We start from the raw sequence: 20492 nt of genomic DNA, 5'->3' as shown, positions 1-20492 counted from the left end.
GCACCCAAGTAAACACATTAGATGTCGCACCCAACTTGAATAATCAACACAAAAAGCTTTTAAAGGGATTTTAAAAATCGGCACCAGATTTATAATTATTTTAATAAAACAAAACACAAATCAGAAGCAATGTACAAAAGTACGTAATTTAATGTGAGTAACAAACAAAACGATATTTTTACCTAAGCTAAAAAAAACTCTAATGGAAAGTTAACCGCGAAAAGCAGCTGTTATTAACGATTACTACTAGGTGGCCATTAGAATAACCAATTTACAACTTCATATGTGTATGAGTAACCTTATGTTAGTGAAGGCTGGTTCCCCCTTTGATTTGTAGAAACAAACGATGCTTTAAAATAGTTGTTCTCTTGTTTTTAAGCGTTGAACATAGGCATTTCCTTATAAAATAATATATTGCATTGCACAAAAACATAATTTAGCAGCCGTGAAATGACCGCAGTGCCGCCATGAATTGTTTTATGACTAAATTTAATTGTTATTTATTAAACAAAAAACAGAAAAGCTCTAAAACAAATGTTCCTATTAATATGTAAAGTTAAGTCAAGAGCAGATATAGAATTGTACGCAGTATATAATTTATTTGTAATATTTTTTTTTATTTTGTACAACGTCGTATGCTCTTTAGATGTAGTAATTCCATACAGAAGCAACCAGTGAAGCATCTTTCTTAGCGTTTAAATAAATAAATCAGTGTGAAACCATAACTTAATATAGGCCAAACATGACCACAATTATTACGAATTACAAAAAGGTGTGATTTATTAAAACAGAGCGTGGAGCATGACGAAGTGAAAATGCCTATTGATAAAGAAGAAAAAAAAAGTGCTTCGTAATTGTTCTTGTAACATGTCTGTTGCTACTTTATACGAAAAAGAAGAACGAAAACAAAGCTAAGCTAGACCATATTTTAGTAGGCAAAAGAAGAAAACACGAAAAAAAGTTCAATAAAAGCTGTCGATACACTGTCGAGAAAGTGTAAACAAGTGATGTTTTCTTTGGGTCTCCCGTCGAAATTCCAGTACGCAGTTCGTTCAAAGCGGGCGGGGGTCCTAATCGACAACTAATTGTTTCTGATTTAATAGGCGTTCTAATTGATTTCCAAATTGCCACCAGCTGTTGCCGCTAGTGGAACCCGTGCCGTACGGCTCAAGTTGAGTTGGTCAGCCGCAGCAGACAGGATCCTGGTTCGTACGGGGCGCGCCCGGGTGTGGAGATGAGTCGAGCTTGTTCCTTTTACTATACTAAATATTGGTTGGTAATTTATCATCTAGGAATGTATGTATAATGGGACCGTTCGGATTTGAGATTTTGCTTTACGTAATAAATGAATCAGCCCTATTGTTATTACGAAAGAAAAGTGTGCTCGTATAATCTCTGCTGCTGGACAACAGCGACGTAAATCGTTTTTTTTATAATGTCATAGAGTGTAGACAAGCGTCGCCCGGTAGGCGTTCAACGTCAAGAGTAAGGGGGATGATGCAGCTACTTTACTATACATGTTTTTTCGCCTAATAGTGAGCTAAAGCATATGTTATAGTCATACAGAATCCTAGCGACCCTGAAAGTTTTTCATGATTATCGAGAGTCTATTGTATTCCATTCTGGAGTCTGTCGTTTGAGTTGAGTTTGGAAAAATTTGAAAAGCTTAATGGGTCGCAAATATGGAAGGAAAAAGTCAACACTTGAATACTCAAGGATGGAAGAAAAGCGAAATAAATGTTTGGAATTTAAAATGGCGGTAGAAAAATAAACTGTCACCGTCCACGTTGCAGATATATAGTACGGCAGGGTATTTTCAGCAGGTTTCTAAATTCAGCCTATTTGCCACTTCTTTCGCCAATAAAAATACTATGCCGACATACAATTTTAATATGGTATAACTATTTTCTCAAGACTGTAATTAATCTACTATTTTTAGTTCAAAGAACGTCAAAACCACCTGTTTTTCCACTAGAACTAGGCCATAAAATAGATGCCATCGCTTAATGGAGTGAAAATACCCTCCCGTGTCCTAAATCCGTAAAAAAATTGGGGTAGCATTGGTTTCCTAAAAACTAAAGCACATACCAACGCACATAACACTCACTGTCACGTTCTTCCCCCGCTGTAGCATTCATTTCAAATTTAGTGTTGGTTGGGAATGTCTCTGTATGTCCCTGTAAGAGCGGCGCTTTTTAACGAAAGGAAAAAAGGTCACTTAAAAAATTCTTGCTCGACCGAGGGATAATCCTGTTGTAAGTTAATATTTGGGAATGACGATCATAGATAGTGCTAGTGGTAGTGCTCAGGGATTATGAGCGTGATGATATCTTTTGAAGGAATTTCTTCAAAGAGTTATGTCTGTGACTAAAGCCTACCTTTATACTCCGTGTCTTTGTCCTCCAAGAGCCTCCACTTACTAATCAACTGTCCAAAGTAAGTACTTATTTTACTTTACTTTTTTGGCGAAAATCCGCTTATTGAATCTGGGCCGAATTTTGGAGTCGCCTTCACGCTTCTCGGTCTTACCGTCGCCCCTAACACCCGCTGTTCTTGCATTCTCATCAACAGAGCTTATCCACCGGGTACGGGGTTTGCCTCGAATTCGACGGCCTCTGTCGGGGTTTCTGCTGAATATTGGTTTCGCTGGTCTCTCATCCGGCATCCTTGCTACGTGGCCAGCCCACTGTAGCCTGCCGTGTTTTATTCGCTTCACAATATCCGCATCCGGTAAATTTTGTGGTTCACCATCGCAGTTGCAAAACCCGGGGGGCTACCACGCTCGTTTTGGCAGAATTTATGACAAACCCTATCGTCGCAGTTTTTTCTTTAAGATGCGCGTGCGCTTCTTCCACACCTCTACGGTTAACACCGATGATCACGGCTTACAAATCTCATATTCAATTTATGCATTACACGAGCGAATTACTTGCGCTCATGTTCGTGTTGTTCTTTACGTTCATTCATTCTCGATGCCTAATAGCGAATGAAATCAAATGTGTATCATTCATTAATTTTGAACTGCCGACCACGGCAAACGAAATTACGATAAACATAAACATCACTCCGAAGTTTTAATTAATTTCCTTCAGCCTGGTTTTGAATGATTTTAAGAACAGGCAGTTTACAAAATAAAACTTTGAGTTTCAAAGTTTCAAAGTTTACAAAACAAACAGGGGTAAAACTGCATGCGCTGAATGCGTTTAATATTCGCCTGTATGAAGGGCTGCCTTTCGAATAGCACCTTCCAATGCCATATTGAATAGCAAAATTGGTAGCCCTCACCTTGCTTTAAACCATCTAACGTCACAAACACGTCCGATGTCTCGTTCGCTATGCTGACACTTGATTTTAATCCATCAAGGGTATTACGCATCTGCTTAGTCAGTTTGGCTGGAAAATCATTTTCAAGTATAATCCACCATAGCTCATTTCGTTTAACTGAATCGTACGCCGCCTTAAAGTCTATAAACAAATGGTGTGCAATTCTCGGAATTTATCGAGGAATTATCGCAAGGTGAACATTTGGTCCGTCTGTGACCATATTTTGCCACGGTCACAATAAAATCCTTTGGTCACTGGTAAATATTGTAAGTAAATGTTTGAATGTAAAATAAATGTCAGTTCTCTGTGCTTGCATGTTTGAGAGACGTTTATTTTATGTTTAATAGCCCAAGTTGGTGTCCTCGAATATTATTTATTAAAAATTGTTTTCCCTGTTATTTGTTTAAATTATTTTCCTTTTTTGTTATTTATTTGTTGCATGTTATATTTTTTGGTTAGTTTAGTTTTGCTTGATATTATTTAGGATTCAATTTTATGGTTAGGGATAGATTAAATAAATATTTTGCATGTAACGTTTCTTTAAAATTATCATACAGTTAAAGTTTGATCGGGACACCAACATAAAACGATAAAAATTGTCATAGATTTAGTACCATCAGCAGCCGTAGGAAAAACAACGGGGCAGCGGGATGAAATGCAAGGGGGGTTCAGGGCGGAAAGCGGACCGAGGATGGTTAAAAGCACCCGCAACTGCCGGCGCGAGAGATCTTGTAATTAGACCGTGAACCCGGAGGTATACAGTGCGCGAGGTCAAGGGACCCACCGAATCAGGCCAAACACAGTGTCGTGCGAACGCTAAGCCCACCGATAGCCTACCCGAACAGTACGAGCCGTAGCTAGTGAGCCAGTGTTGAAATCGCAAAGGGGACTAGCTTATGGTCAAAGGACCGATCGAAGAGTGTCGTGAAAATTCGTCCCACGCCAGTTTGGACGCTAATCCGCAGTTTTATTTGTGCGCAGTGCCTCTGGGTTGCGATTCGGCCGTTCGTTATTAGGCCTAGATACGCTACAGTGCCCCCGTCGGTGAATTACTGACCGTCAGATGCAAACAATTCTCGGCCAGCTTGGCTAAAACTTATTTACAGCCGTGACTATTGGTTTTGTGCACCCTGTCATCATAGCGGGACGCCGCTGCGTCCGTTTGTCCCTCCTGTAGTGGATTCAACCCCTCCCCTGGACCACCCCTCGCATCACCCGTCACCAAAGTCGACCAACGAGCAGCAGCAGCAACCATCCCGGCACGCGGGGTGCCAGAAGGAAGTTTTCCGGCGAATATTGCGCAAGTAAAAGTGACCTACTAACCCTTGTTTTAAAAAAAAATAAATGTATGGTCTGGTAATTTTCGAGCTGTAAATTTATTTAAATTTGCACTTCCTTTTGCTTGTCTTTGAAGTTTGCTCGTTATAGTTTTATTCCGCTCAGTGACCATTGGTGTTGGCGTGAGTTGTAAGTCCGCCATTTTGTAGTTTTTTCCAGGAGACCAACCAAGACGACCCAAGCCGGTAAGAAACAAAGGCTATTGTATTCAAAAAAAAACCTCATTGTACAAAAAGAATAGTAACACGTCGTGGAGCGTCCCTCTCGAAAACCGCACTGGTATTCGCCAACAAAGGTTTCCTGCAACTGCCTCAGTCTACGAAGCAGAATGCAGTAGAGAATTTTATATGCATAATTGAGGAGAGGAATAACCCGATAATTACTGAATTTGAGTCGATGGTCCTTTTTGTAAGTAGGGCATATGAGACCTTCCAACCAGTTCGTAGGTAGTTACTCCTCAGTGATGAAAAATCAGAGGGGTTGTGTACAAGACACGACCGCATATATAGGTGACGCAGGACTACGTAAGTCTCTTTGTAGTGATAGTAGCATGTATTCATGCTTGTAATTATTCGATTCTTCATATATACATGCTATACGCAACATTTATACATGCTACATGCGTTGTATGTAACATTTATCAAAGTAGTAACATTGCATACGTTCAATTCTCGAAAGATTGTGCATTTGAAACCAATTCAACGAAATCAAGCACACAAACTATTGCTGTTACCTTACTGAAATTAAAAATTGTTTTTATTACCCATGGATCCCCACGTTGAAGGGATTTTACCAATTCTATCCTATTTTATCAACAGCACATCTATTCACTACACTTCTAATGAAACGGCAAGCATGCGTTTTCATACAGAGTCGTATTATAACCGAATACTACAGCTGCAGCACATTTTTCCAACACAGATATCAAATTCACCGAGGTTTAATCGTCTCGCAGTAAAGAATTTGCGATCTGTTGGGACGATGAACTTATGTCATTTTTTCTGGCACACTTCCCTAACACAGACATCAAATTGGAGTAGGTTTAATCGCGTTCGTAAGAAATTTGTTGGCACGAGGAGGCTTTGTCACTCTTTCTGGCGTACTTCCCAAGCAAGGACATCAAAATGGTCTAGGTTGAACCGCGGTGTTAAGAAATCTTGTTGAAATGATGGAGCTTTGTCACTTGTTTTGGCTGACTTCCCAAGCACAGATATCAAATTGGTATAGGTTTAGATCATCGTAAAGAATCTTCCAACTAATCACGAAGCGAGAATTCTGGTAAAACATAGGTTAATTAGTTCCAATTTTTCAATAGTTCAACATCAAGAATCCATACTTTTCTTCATTTGGGTCAATTCTTAGAAGATTTTCCGATCGATTGGTGTAAGAATATTGAAAATCTATCGGAAAACCGCTGAGCTATTAACGCTCGCATTTTTCGATTTTTTGGAATAACACCCTATCTCAAAACTTGCCGTAAGACGTAGTCCTACGTCAAAAAATTAATACAGCTAATATAAGTATAATTACTAATATAATTACTTCCCTTCTATGGGAAATTTATTAAACTCAATTAGCTGTCTTAGTTATTTTTTTATCACCATCCGAAAAAAGTCCATTTTTTAACGCATACGTTACTTTTAGTATAACCTGATGGATTGCACTATACAGCCGTTTGTAATAAGCATTTTTGCACAATAGCTATGGTAACTTAGGGCTAGAGGAGAGAAAAATAAACACACTGGTTGAGGCAATTGTTAAGAGTGAGGTAGGCATCAACTGTAAAGAAATTGATACTTTTGCAGATCTACGACTCAGTTGACGCTATTTGAGAACGACGGACGTTCGCGTGATGGAGATCAGGGGTGCGACAGGGTTTTTCGCCAGTCATCATGGAATCGAACTTCGTCGCATACAGATTCCGGGAATGTGCTTGTTTTGTCTTTCGTTGCGATTTATTACTTTCTTAGAAGCTCATTTCGCATTTGAGCTCGAGGCACGGCTGCAGACGGCACTACCAAACCTTTTTGATCGCTGCAACTTTTCGAAGTCCAAGATTTACTGACTGGAAACTCTTCAAAAACAAACTCGCGACGTAATTTCGAGGAGCCGAAACCGTGATTTGACTTAATGCATCAAGCGCCACGCATTCTGGAAACTTGGGCCGAGAATTGGCTCTTTCGGCGAATCCAAGTAAGGCATTAACCGCTTTGTTTACAAAAGGTAGAAATGACAGGTAGAAGCTCGCGCTCTGTACTTTTATGATTCGGAAGTTGACATCAAGGGTTTCACTACAACACTTAGTTTGCGCTTCGCAGACAGTCTTGTGAGTTTTTTTCGTATTTCGCGTCACAGTGAAATTCACTATTCTCTCTTTGTCACTGCAATTTTGGGATAATCTGTCAGTTTAGGTAGTTCCCGATTGGGCGCAGATGAATTTTGCAGGTGACTGTAAACAAATATAAGCGCCAAACTGAAGACCACATTTCTAAATGATCTAAGATTTATAATCGTTAAAATCGTTATCGTAATCATTACCAATAAACGAAGAACAAGGAACAAGGACTGCAACAATCTGAACAGACACACGCAACGAAAAAGGACTATGGGTTGGAAACCCGGGACGTGGCCGATATGTCAACTTCCAAAGGAGTCCTCAAGGACTGTTCGACGTAGTGTAGAGCCACAAGTTCGACGTCGCACATAAAAGTATTTGACCTAAAAAGTTGGCCATAAGTCCGAAATATGAAATGCATGATTTTCATCTTAATATCGTATCTATAATCACAACATGACCTACTAGTCGCGTCATTCTATACCGGATTGATGTCTTTGTTCGCAGAGCAGAAGAATATTTTTCAATAGTTTTCAAACAAAAATGCATATAATAAAAAAAATCTTCAATGAAAAAAGTGATATTAAAATGCAATCCCTGAATTGCGGTAATACTGAGATTTTTGATCAATGTTCAGACAACCTTCCGAGCATGTCCCGGCAAAATTTCAATCACCTTCGGATAGGTCAAAGCTTATATAATATAGCGGAGTCGAGAAATTTTCCGCCTAGTTCCGCTTTGCCATCATTTCATCATTTTACTAACCCTCCAACATGCAAGACCGTATTAAAAAGGTTTTCGCTCAAAGTGCCATACGAAACAGGTTTTTAATATATGATATGAAAAATGGGTGCAGAATTGATACAATTCATTTTGGCCCCGATATAATAATATTTGAACAATTTGAAAATTTCTTGCGTTATATACAGTCAATATTCAATAACAAACATGATGTTCGACGAACAATATTCGAGTATGGAAGTTTGCACAAAAATGAAGTATTTGTCATTACCGTATTATGTGCATTCTAACTGTTTGTTGTGAATGTGATTGAGGAAAATTTCAAAGTTTTAAAAGAATTTTTTTTGTTAATTTAGAGAGGTATCTTTAAATCGCCCTCAATATAAAAGATTATATAAAATAAACCAAACTTTGTCTGAACATTTTCAAGAATACAACCCAACGGATATGTTTGAAATAGGCTTCTGTATAACTAGGATTAATCCTTCAGTATTTTAAGATAAATACTAAGAAGAAATAGAAAAGTGTTTTTTGATTACACATTTGGATTTTGGTACCAAATCAGGTTGAAGTAGAGAAATTTGAAGAAGGCATCGACAATGAAATAGATAAGTAAGAGTATCACACAGACATACACCAGTCCCACACATGCATGCATGCATAAATACACACATACATGCAGGTACACACACATATATATACACATCATAACACCTAAAACTATTGTAAATAAAATGTTTTTTAAACACAAGAAAAAGGTATAAATTGCACTTCACGGGGGATTAATCAATGATTCTTGTATTTTTGTATGCAGAATGGTCAGATGACAATTTTTTGAAGAAGTTTTACCAATTTCGAGTGATTGGAAATTCCTATGTGCGTCGTTGCGCTGCAGGAGGTGTGCTGCAAGATTTCAATAGTACGTACGTTCAGAGATGGACATACCATCTACCAGAGCTGCGGCAACATTTAGCCGACCATGTTTTGGTCGACTGTCGTCACTTTTCAGACATTATCGACGTCAGATCCTATCTAAGCGCTAACGTTGACTACGTTCAAAACTTTCCGTTGTGAACTACATTCGGAACCGACCCAGCCTCGGATAAATCTCGCGCTGCTGAAGCTTTCCCAATCTACAAGAAGGGCGACAAGTTGAACTGTGAGAACTTGTCAAAGCCGCCTACAAAATGCTGTCCCAAATCATTTTCCGCGGACTATCGCCAATTGCGAACAGATTCGTGGAAATTTATCAAGCCGGCTTCATCGAAGGTCGGTCTGCAATGGATCAAATATTTACAATGCGGCTCAAAAGGGCCATGAATACAGAGTTCTCAAGCATCATTTGTTTGTTGACTTCAAAGTCGCATATGATTTCATCGACCGGAAAAAGCTATGGGAAATGATTGACTAAAACAGCTTCCCCAGGAAGCTCATAAAACTGATTCAATCTACGATGGATGGTACACAGTACTGAGTTCGGATCTCGGGTGGATTGTCAAGTTCATTCGAATCACACAGAGGGCTTCGTTAAGCTGATGGCACAGAACAGAAGTGGAAGTAGAAATCCAAACACTGTATTTCTACAGATACTAGCGAACCTGGCGGTAGCGAGTCACTTTTTTCCACGAAAACGTCCAAAACAAAGTACATGCTGGCCGGCGGAACCGAGGTCGACCGACATCGCTTGGGCAGTAGTATAATGATCGACGGCGATGAGTTTGAGGTAATCGAGGAACCTTGGCTCACTGGTAACGGAGGACAATGAGCTGCGAGATTCGGAGGCGTATTATCAGCGGAATACGGTCGAGCAGACTAAGCCTCCGTACAAAGTGTACCTTGTACAAAACGCTTACTAGACCGGTTGTTCTCTACAGTCATGAAACATGGACATTGCTGGAGGAGGACCTGCGACCTGCTATGAACAATCTCCGGCGGCGTACAGGAGTATGGTGGCGGAGGATGGACCATGAACTCGCATGGCGCTCTATGGCGAATCCAGTATCCAAAAGGTGGCTAAAGCTGGACGGATACGATACGATACGGACAGGGCATGTTGCCAGAATGCCGAACAACTACACTGCAACGATCAAATCTGGTAGGAACAAGACGACCAGGAGCGCTGCGAGCAAGATGGTTAGACCAGGTGGAGCGAAATCTGGTGGAGAGTAATCGCCCAGTAAACATTTTCATGTGTATAAAAACGATAAAAATCAGCATTGCGTACAGATATGCATGCTAATGAATCGTATTTGATGCGTAAAACTATAGTTTAGCTATAGTATAGCATAGTATAGTATAGCTATAGCATATCCGTACTATTTTGGAGGCGATATACTTGAGGAGGAATATACGCGCTTCATCTATATAAGTAATTATGTACGATAACATTCGATTAGGCCCGACTCGTATGTGTGTCAATTATTATCATTATATACGATTGAAAATCAACTTGGGCGCACTTTATCAAGCTTTATTTACGATTCCGAATGTGTTAAGAGATATTTACGATAATTTTGTACATTGATGGTGGTGGCTGGGCGGTTGCCGACGAATTGGAGAGCGGTGGCCCACAACCGAGTTAACTGGAGAAGCATTGTTCAGCAGGCTTTGTTTTAGGACGGCAATCCACTTAAGTAGCCTTATCGTCGTTTATATAAATCTTTTGAAATTTGATTCATAATATATGATAAGTATTGAGATATCTCTTGGAGAGTGTGTAAGCATTTGAAATTTACAATCACTGAAAAATCGAAATAAATTGAAGGTACGTGTTCAAAAGATTTTATGATTTGAACCAAATCATCATGCTACTGCATTAGATTGCAAAAATACGGTGAAAATGAAAGTTTTCCACTGTTTTCGAACTTATCTTTAAGTATTAAGTTTTAGTTTCATATCAGTTTGTTTTATACTCCCATTAGTTGAGTGTCTGGTTTGTCTGTCTTCCGAGACTAGTCGATCGGTGAGCCAGAGAGGGCTGGTCGGTTGTCGTAAGGCACACGTAAGGCACGAACCTACAATCACCGTATAGAGCGAGATAAAAACTATACAACCTATAGTGGCACAACGGCAGTAGCTTTGTTTGTTTGGTAGGTAGTAGAGTAGGCAGCCTGAACTGGTGAGGAATCCGTCTGGAGCCAGTCAGATGATGATTAGCCAGTCCCAGGGCGAAACCCTAGTCTGTCAGACAGCACCAGTGCCAGTCAGCAAAACGAACCGAGCACACTTCTCGTACAATTGACCTTGCGGAGACGCGGGCTGCCAAAAAAATAAAATAAAAAAAACACACGCGAAAGAAAAGCGTGACTCCGTGGCGGTGTGTACCTAACCCTTAAGAATGGGGAGAGCAATTGCGAGGGGCAGTCTATCAATGGGAGATGTGTCTGCTTTACGGGAAGGCTCGGACGTATAAGACAATACTGGCTGTCGTCGTCGTCGTCGTGAAGGAAGCAAAAGGGAATGATTAACATTTAAGCAATAAATCAAAAACTGTCAAAACAAAATACAAGTTCATCTCGGCGAACGTAGAGCTTCGGTGGCTTAATCGATGAGCAGTGAGATGTGTTGTTTTTCCTCCGGCCGGCCGGTGGAGGCGCCATCGAGCGAAAAAAAGTGTATTCTAACGAGTAAGTAAAGATATCGGATACGAAATGGCTTGCAATTCTTCAATATTGATGTATTACCGCTACTCAACGGGGTTCCGGTTTCTTATGCTTGAGAAATATTCATTTTTCGACGCTCCTAAAGCTAATTGCATTATGTAGAAGAAATATTACAAAAATAGAGCAGAAGAAAAAATCGTTTTCCACTGAATGTTATTTTGACTGATTTTGTTTTTCGCATTCATTAAATTTGCTTATCTTTAACCCTATCAAATCGATACGAACACGCGAAACCATCCGGAAGATTCGCGAACACAACTTCCGGAGAGACATCCGGCGGCACATCGGACAATTTTGCTAATCCAAACGGGTTTTGCTGCCGATAAGGAAACATTTCATATGTCTTTGCTCCATCGTCATACTCAAACACTCTGGCGACGGCCCATCGTGTCAGAACCTGCTTTGGATGCGAACTCAAAAGCTTGGGGACGATATTGGACGGATGTCTAGAATTGGTCGATGATGAACGTTTTCTTGGCGAAATTCGGTCTTCTCGAGAGCTGTTCGGTGTGGAGCGGTTGCTTTTAATCGCAATTAGATTATTGTTCGCTAGATCTTTCTTGAGTTTGTCAATAACTATTAGAGTGAAAGAAAAAAGAATTATTCTGATTGCTCATAAGTTGAAGGTAGATATTATACTTTGGCTGTTTGAAAATGCCTTTGGTTTGCTGCTTCGATCCGATGACGATGAGCGACTCGTGCGAGATGATTTTATTGGCTCTTTTTTTAGTGGAGTTGACGTTATTCTGAAAAATATGAGTTGCAATAAGGTACGTGAAAAATAATAATTATTGATAATACCAAAAGTAAGATAAAATTAAATTTAAAAAATAAGAAACTAAGACACTAAGAGCCCTTCGCTTACCAAATGCATTCCACTCACCGCTTCTTGCTGGATACTGCCTCCTCTTTGGAAGACCGTTTTGGAAGTATCAGATCGGACAACTTTCTAGAGTATTTCCCAGCGGTGTTCGATAATTCGGAAGATCTTCTAGAATCAGAAAGTACTTTAATCATTTGATCTGAACACTTACAATCCGGGGAGTCGATGGAAGTTCGTCTTGATTCTGCATCATCTTCTCGGACGCTTTCTTTAGCTTCATTTTGTGAGGACGCAAAAGAAGTTTTTCGTGTTTCCTTTTTTTCACCCGTGACATCCGTCTCAAACGATACGGAGGAACTGCCAGCTTTGCCTAATTGGTTCATATTTTCATCGGGTTGTGGAGAACTTTCCGAACGTGCTTCGGATTTTTGAGAAGTGCTGGTATTGCGACGATCTGCAGTAACGTCATGGCAGGACTTGTACAAGTGTAAATCACTGAGAGCCTTTTTGGTTCCGTTTCTTTCGGCTGCCGCCAGTTTGAATTCCTCGTCAGCAGTGGAGCGATTATGGGTTGCTTCAAAGATATCCATCAAGCAATCGATTCCGTACAGAACGCTCTCGTCTAGGGTTGGTCCGAAGAACCGCATTCTTATATCTGTGAGACTAATTTGGTCCTGCAGAATGACGATGTAGGCATCAAACGATATGTTTAAATTTAATTATTTGATTTACCATGAAAATTTGAAATAATGGATTAAATTTTACGCCCAAAGTATATTAATAAAGAAACTTCAACGAGAGCTAACCGAAAATCGATTGCTTAGATGCGATTGTTTGTATGAAATTCACTTCAAAGTTTACAATAGGTTCTCAGAGTTCCTGAGTAGGATAAGCTTTTAAGGGAAAATGAGGAAGTAAAGCTTTGAGGATGTTGTTTATAGCAGTCGGGTTAATTTTCATTTTTTTTCACCCGAACATGTTCCTTACTTCCAACCAAACTAGCTCATTCGCCTTGGTAGTAGTACACTTTATAGAGAGACGTTTTAGTCCTGCGACTACAGGAAACATTTCCGAAAGCAACGACGCTTTTGTGTCAGACAAAAGCGCGTTCGAGTTGAGAGAAATGGTTGTTGAGTAAACTTGTCAGCATGGCTTGTTTTCAAGGACCGCCACTACATCGCCCGGAAGTGGGATATGTATGAACAGTGGAAAACTTAGTAATGAGTGATTCGTTTTGATTGTGTGCCAAACTCGATAAGTTTCAATTTCACGCCACACTGCATGCTGGCGCGCCATTGAAAACTGCTATCGAAGATGCATTCGTCCTTGCAATTTAAGTTCGAACGTAATAAAACTGGCGTCTTTCTAATTTGATGGACATACTCTCTTCAACTTACATTATTATTGATGCTCGAATGTATTTGTCAATATATCCAGATGTTAACAAGCATCTGCATTGGGGTGCATAGAAAATATTTTTTTTAATACGTAATATAAGGCCTTCGAAGGAGATAAAATGGGTGCGTTCTAAAATGATTAAGCTGATTGTTCAGCTCCAAAAGGACATTAGTTTTTTTGAAATAGCATTCCGTGGATAAATTATTGTGTGAAGCTCTGAATATTGTTCTAAATTATTGGGTCAGCTGATTGAAATAATTCGTGACAAAGAATCGAGTTTTACAGATAAAATTATTTCACAAGACAATGCACTTGTTTGTACAAGTGTTTTCACCATGACTAAATGAATTGAATGGACTAAAGAGCAAATTGCTTGAACTCATCATCACTAGCGTGCCCTAATATAAACAGAAGGTGGAGCATCTGAACTTTCAGAAGAATGTTTTGACGTGGAAAATCGAGCAGGCGTAGAAAGGCGAATCTATTATTCATTGGCGGATCTGGGGGCGCCCTCCCTAGAATCGATTTAGCTCCCCCTAGAAAATGGACCTGGCCGACCAAATAAAATTGTTGAAAAAAATGCCGTGGGCTTTAGCCCCCCTAGAAATTAGCGCTAGTTTCGCCAATGCTTTTATTACTTATCACAAAAATACCGACTGATTAGCTTGAAAACTTCAGCCTTTGAGGTGCTGTTTTTTTTTGTTTTGATTATAGTCACTTTAACAGCTTACGTCATTCGTGACTTCTGCGGGTTAGGACTTGAACCCGGGTCCTCAGCGTGAGAGGCGTGAATGCTAACCACTACGCCGGGATCGAGCTCTTTGTTCTGTTTTTCTTCATTTCCATATCGTTTTTTTTGGCATTTGTTTACACTTTTTTTTTCCTTTTTTCGTTTATAGTTTTCACTATTTTCCAGCTCTTTTTCTCTCATTTCTTACTCGATTTTCGTTTTCGTTTCGCCTGATTCGTTTTTTCTCTTTTAGATTTTCTGTTTTCTATCTTTCAGATGCTCCGTTTTTCTGATGCCACGTTTATTCTGTTTTTGGCTCTTATTTTTCCCTTTGCTAACCCGGTTTCCTTTTTTATCTCTTGTTTTTCCCTTTCCTTTGGTCCGTTTATCCTGCTTTTTTTCTTTTTTTTCTGTCATATTTTATCCAATTTTTTCCCATCAATCATATTCTGTTTAACCTTTTTTTTTGCAGTTTTCTTCTATCGGTTTTCTTTGATGATATGTATTTTTATCTTTTTCCGTCTCGTCTTCCCGCTATTTGTCTCGTTTTCCTTCCTTTGCTCTTATGTTTTTCGCTCTTTATGCCAGCTGTTTTCTCTTTCTCTTCTTTTCCTAGCCCTTTTTTCGCACTTTCCTGTCCTGATGTTGGCATCTTGTTTTTCCATTTGACCATTTGACAAAAATTTTCGTTGAAAATCGACATTATAACTGAAATGTCAAATGGTTGACAACTTTAGTATGCCAATATTGTTGAGAATAACCTCCCAGTTGGCCTCGAGGTATGATGCAGGCCTAATAAGCCAGTCGTCATATGTGCGAATCCCGACTGGGAGAGGCTGTTAGACTCAATAGGATCGTAGTAACTGGCCCTGCACTCTAACAGCTGGCTGCGAAGTCGTATAAAAACAAAAGGTCAAGTTCTGATTGCGAAATGTAGCACTAAGACTTTGCTTTGCTTTTTATTGTTGCTAAAAACTGCGAGCAAAACGTATAAAAACAACATCATTATGTGTAATTTTTAGTGTTCTTTCTCCAACAAACTAGCTTTTATCATGGAACTTACGAATAAGTAACCACAGACAAACAGACATAACACTCGTTTTTCATTCTTTGTACCGATTAAACCGTAATTTCAAGTTTGGGCTTAATTGGGAATGTCTCCGTATTCATCAAAGTGGCGCTTTTTAGCGAATGGACGGGAATGTCCCATAAAAAATACTTGCTAGTTTGATGGATACTTCCGTTGCTAGTTGCTATTTGCTATCTCAATCATAGAGGGTACTAGTAGTCAGGCAAAATATGTGGTACAATATTTTTGTTGATTTATCTTTCAAGTGTTATGTCTGTCTGTTTGTGGAGTGACGTTACTCGTACGACCGCCGGTTATTTATGTTATGTAAGTTATGTCAATCATGTCAGTGATTGAAACACTCAATTTGCTCTATTTGTCTTATTGATCTGTTCAGGGTTGATTTGCTCTTTTTACTTTTTTTTTGCTCTTTTGACTACAGCGCCTCAGCCAAACAGAATTTGAAAAGGTGATTTATAGGACAAGTGTAGAGTTACTTATTGTCTGCAATATTATTGAGGAGAGTATGGTTTAATCTTTAGTATTTATAGCGTTACAGAGCCATTGGTAGCAAAAAAGTGCTCTTTTGGCTACCAGAGAAGTATCAGCCCCATAGCACCATAAATATAAAAGATAAAACTATACCTTCTTCAACAATATTGTGGATAATAATCAACTTTAAAATTGGCCAATGCATCACGGTTTCGAATTTTGTTTGACTGAGGCGCTGTAGTCAAGGAAGCAAAAAGAGAGTAAAAAGAACAAATCAAACCTGAATCTATTGTGCCAAATACCGTTACCCGGCGAGGACTCGAATCCTGTAAATTTTGTGGAATGCAAAAATCTAAAGATATTTTCCGTCAAAAAGAAATCATGCTAATCTACACCAAAACAACCGACACCGCTTGTGTGTGACACACCCTATCAAAGTCTAATCGACATGCCACAGTATATTTGCTATAATTCAACCCATAAAGCAGCATTGCAGCTGGCAAGTGTGAGCTTTCGAATCGTTGTATCGAAAGCTTTGCTGTTATATGGAGCTTTTCGTTGTAACTGAGCATGCGCTTTTATCAACTGGATACATAACATAATATTATTCTTATTGTTTGTCTATTCTATTAGAGCATAAGGAGTATTACAAGTAGGTATCGCACATAACACCAAGTATTAATTCTGAGGATTTACTCCAATGATGGAAAACATTTATCAGAATGATAGGTAATTTTAAAAAGCTTTTATGGAAATATAAGTACACATTCATTTTTGATGAGCATACATTTTTTCCAATAACATTCGACTAATTTTAGTTCAGTAGAAGATAAAAGAAATTTTCTTATAAGATATTCTATTATGTTAGGGGGAGATAGGTGCAGGTTGAGGCCAATTTTATTTTCGGTCCATAAAACTTCATCAGAATGTTTTAATTATGAGTGTTATACATCATTGGGAAGGTATTTCTGTTGTCTATACAGAAAAAAAGCAAAATATTCGATTTTGTAAAAATAAAGAAATTATGGTTATTTCCAGAATCGAAGTAAGCGAATTCGCAAATGAGGAAGATTGTCGTTCCGGGCCTGGGAAGTAAAACCGTGCTTACATGTGATTGGTTGATTTGTTCATTCTTGACAGGGCCTGATGTTATAATCTCTATATTAATCAATGCATAGATAAATTTCTGATCAGTTGATGTAAATATCTCTAAATTCCATTGAAAATGGCTGTGTTATAAGCGTGCAAAACATAACCACTCTTTTCTTGAATGTTAATTTCTCTTACTTTATAAAAACCAAAAACGTAGTTCTTCGTTAAAATTGACAAGTGATATCCGAATATCGTATTTTGATGCCATTTCGTTCGTTCCTTGCATCATAATCCTAATGATGATTCAGTTTTCCTAAATGGCTGAGCAAATGTAATTACACAAATCATTTTTTTTTGTCGGAATTCATGGTACTGTATGTAGGTAATGTAGTATCCGAATCAGTAACCCGCATGCATGCACATGTACAGACAAACAAACATAACTCTTTGATGAAAGTTCCATAAAAAACATTTTCAGGAACATTTTGCTTGAACACTAGCACTATCTTCTATCGACGTTCCCAAATCTTGACTTGAAACAGGAGTATTCCTCGGACGATCAAACATTTTTCAAGTGGTCAGCTCGACAAACCTAGTGCCTATTGCAGTTATTTTACGAGTCACCAATATATTGAAGATATGGTTGTCAAAAGTGGAGGTATACAGAGATAAGGCAATGACGAAAAACTAATGGTAGGGTTTATTTCTAATTCCCGTCATAGTAAGTAAAGCCATTCTAATTTTCATCATTTGTTGGATGGATTTAATGAATATTGCAAAACTTCTTGTGCTGGTTTGACTAAAACACACTTACCTTCCGATCCGTGAACTTTGAAATCACTGAAAAGCGATTATTAAAGCCTATTATTGAAATCACGCAACTGACTTTATTTCTTAAATCCGTCGTACCGTTTTAAAATCCGTCCATCAAAATTTTTCATCGTCCGAACTAGAAATCACAACAATGTTTACGAAGCTAACGCGCATATATGTGTGTTGGACGGCATGACAAATGTTATTCTGCAAAATTTCTGCAGGTCTGGCAAGCCAGGAAAAGCTGTAGGATAACGTCAATGCCTTGCGTGAGTTATTTTCATTTATGAATGACGGAAATTAAAACGATTAGTCGACATTTTCTTTTTCGTCGCTCGAAAAAACGTAGGAAATTTGGCTGGTTGGACTTCTTTAATGATAAAAAGCATTAAATAAATCTGAGCTCACTTTGATTGATCGCATATGATAGACAACAAACTAAAATATTAGGGAATAACTAGTTTTGCATTCTGTGTCTTAAAAATGCTGATATAATTAATAATTTGTGTTGGATAGGACGGGAATAGGCAATTACGACGAAGCAGCATCATACCCTATACAGAGATAAGGCAATGGCGAATAACTAATGGCACTTACTTCCTTAATTGACCTAACGTCTTACGACTAGGTCTGCTCAGTATAATTTCTCCATCTGTTTCAATCCATGGCAACTGGTTTCCAGTTCCGCGGGCACCCAGTGTTCGCCAGAACTCGCTCCACGTGGTCTTGCCACCTCGCTCGCTGTGCCCCTTTTCGTCTTTTTCCTACCGGATTCGATACGAAAACCATTTTTGCAGGATAGTTGTCCGGCACTCTAGCAACATGTCCTGCCCAACGTATCCGTCCAGTTTTAACCACTTTCTTCAAGCTTGGTTCGCCGTAGATACGCGAGAGCTCGTGGTCCATTCTTCGCCTCCATACACCGTTCTCTTGCACTTCGCCAAAGAGTGTTCTTAGCACCTGCCGTTCGAAAACTCCGAGTGCTCGTAGGTCCTCTTGTAGCCGTGTCCACGTTTCGTGCCCGTAGAGGACAACCGGTCTAATTTGCGTTTTGTAGAGTGTGGACTTTGTACGGGAGCTCAGATCGTTCGATCGCAAGTGTTTGTGGAGTCCGTAGTAGGCCCGACTTCCGATGATAATGCGCCTTTTAATCTCACGGCTGGTACTGTTGTCCTCTGTTGCCAGTGAGCCAAGGTATACGAACTCGTCGCTTACTTCGAACTCAACCCTGTCGATTACCACGGTACTGCCCAAGCGGGCCCTGTCGCGCTCAGTCCCGCCCGCCTGCAAGTACTTCGTTTTAGACGTATTTATCTTCAATCTAATCTTCTCTGCTTCGCGTTTTAGTCTGGTGTACTGATCTTCCACCGCTTCAAATGTTCTGCCGACTGAATCCACGTCGTCAGCAAAGCAGATAAATTGACTGGATTTAATGAAAATCGTGCCCCGCATTTCGATCGCCGCTTGTCTTATAACGCCTTCAAGCGCAATATTGAATAGCAGGCAGGAAAGACCATCTCCTTGTCGAAGTCCCCTGCGAGTTTAGAATGGGTCCGACAATCCACCCGAGATTCTCACACAGCACTGGATCCCATCCATCGTAGCCATGATAAGTCTAGTAAGCTTACCCGGAAAGCCGTTTTCGTCCAACATTTTCCATAGCTCTTGGCGGCTTATACTATCATATGCGGCTTTGAAATCGATAAACAGGTGGGGATGCGTGGGGACTTGGAATTCGCGGCACTTCTGGAGGATCTGCCGCAGGGTGAAGATTTGGTCCATTGTAGACCGACCCCCCCCAAACTTCCCACAAATCTATTGGTTATAGAAGTTAGTTGATTGAGATGACTTGGGACAGCTCTTGGTAGGCGGTATACAGGATAGTGATAATTCAGACATTATCTGATTGTTTCTTTGTAACCCTGAAAGTTTAGTCTGTTATAATAATCGATTAAGTTAATATTAATGGAGAATATAGTAAATAGCGTTTCTGGAAAACGACCTTCTATTAATACCATTTTATCATGCACTATACGGATATTTTTTTCTTGGGCTGTCGAAAACCAAATTACCCGTACCTACCTACAAAATTTATAAAAAGCACGAGTCAACTGGATTCGCTCTTTCCAGCGCAGCGGAATTTGCTTCCGGGAAGCATATAAATCAGGTGCTAGGAAATTTGGAGCCGAGAATCGAGCCTGGTTGGTCGACTGCTCTTTACTTTGATGAATCGAAAAAACTATTTACTCAACATTTCCGGGCACTGATTTTCGCTTTTTCATTTTGCCGTATTTTACACCAAGAGGGACTGACTTACAAAGCGTTTGAGAGGAAAGCTCAAATTCGTTCGGATGATATAATCTATTTCTTTAATGAGCTTCATCACTTCATCATATCTAATGGCATTGTTATGATAGCTTCTTCTTAGACGAAGTAAGTTTCGATAATCGGTCTATCTTAGAATCTAGCGTTATTTAGCACTATCAGGGATACCACACTATATGGATGATCTTGAATGGACCACGCATCCATTGTGACGCAATGATCGTTTCATACTTATGTTCCTTGGGTATGTATACCAAAGGGTATTGTATTATCGGCCCAATTTTCTGCTGAAAATTCATTTAAAAATACTCCAATTATAATATTCAGAAACTTACTAGATAATATGGATA

The sequence above is a fragment of the Sabethes cyaneus genome, chromosome 3, assembly GCF_943734655.1.
Source record: "Sabethes cyaneus chromosome 3, idSabCyanKW18_F2, whole genome shotgun sequence".
Taxonomy (NCBI): Eukaryota; Metazoa; Arthropoda; class Insecta; order Diptera; family Culicidae; genus Sabethes; species Sabethes cyaneus.
This window is presented reverse-complemented; position numbering follows the sequence as displayed.